Consider the following 605-nt stretch of genomic DNA (forward strand, 5'->3'; position numbering starts at 1 on the left):
TCTCAGGCTAGCTCCTTGTCTGAGCCCCATGGCACTGGTCTGGTGACTGTCTTGGGTTTGCTCCTTGCCCAGCCCATATGGCCCCATGTGAGGGTCATCTGTCTCATGCTCACTCCTGCTGGGTCCTTTGATCCCATGTGGGGCTCCTCTAGCCTTCAGTTTGCTCCCTTTCCTGGGCGCCTGTCTGGTTCTGGACTGGTGGTCATCTCAGGCCAACTGTTTTCAGGGACTATTAGGCTACCAATGGCTCAGACGTTCATAGGTCAGAATACTAGTGTGGACACAGCCTCTTTCCTCTCTGCCATCTACTGACACACACGTGACACAGCAGCGACACCTACAGCATGTCTAGGGAGGGGCCCAGAATAATATTAGTGGTTAATACACTGACTCAGAGGTGAGAAGTGCTTAGTAAATGTTCTCACTGGCTTTGGGCGTGCTATTTAGATCTCTTCACTCCTGCACTGATTCTCATAAGAGGCACCAGTGCTCTCCTGTCGGACTTTCTACCTATGAAGATCTACATGCATGTTTCCCAGTACCATAGCTAGTGTGGCCACAATTGTCTGAGAAGCAGCAGTGCAGCCACGGGGGCCAAGATTTGA

At 51.6% G+C, this 605-nt stretch overlaps 1 non-coding gene across 1 annotated transcript; it reads right to left on the reverse strand.

Annotated features, from left to right (window-relative positions):
- Positions 1 to 228: 228 nt before the first annotated feature.
- Positions 229 to 357, reverse strand: LOC129691471 (small nucleolar RNA SNORA17). The gene has a single exon (XR_008722468.1). It is a non-coding gene; the product is annotated as a small nucleolar RNA SNORA17 (small nucleolar RNA).
- Between the last annotated feature and the right edge of the window lie 248 nt (positions 358 to 605).

Source organism: Psammomys obesus, unplaced genomic scaffold (assembly GCF_907164565.1).
Source record: "Psammomys obesus unplaced genomic scaffold, mPsaObe1.curated_primary_1811, whole genome shotgun sequence".
Classification (NCBI taxonomy): Eukaryota; Metazoa; Chordata; class Mammalia; order Rodentia; family Muridae; genus Psammomys; species Psammomys obesus.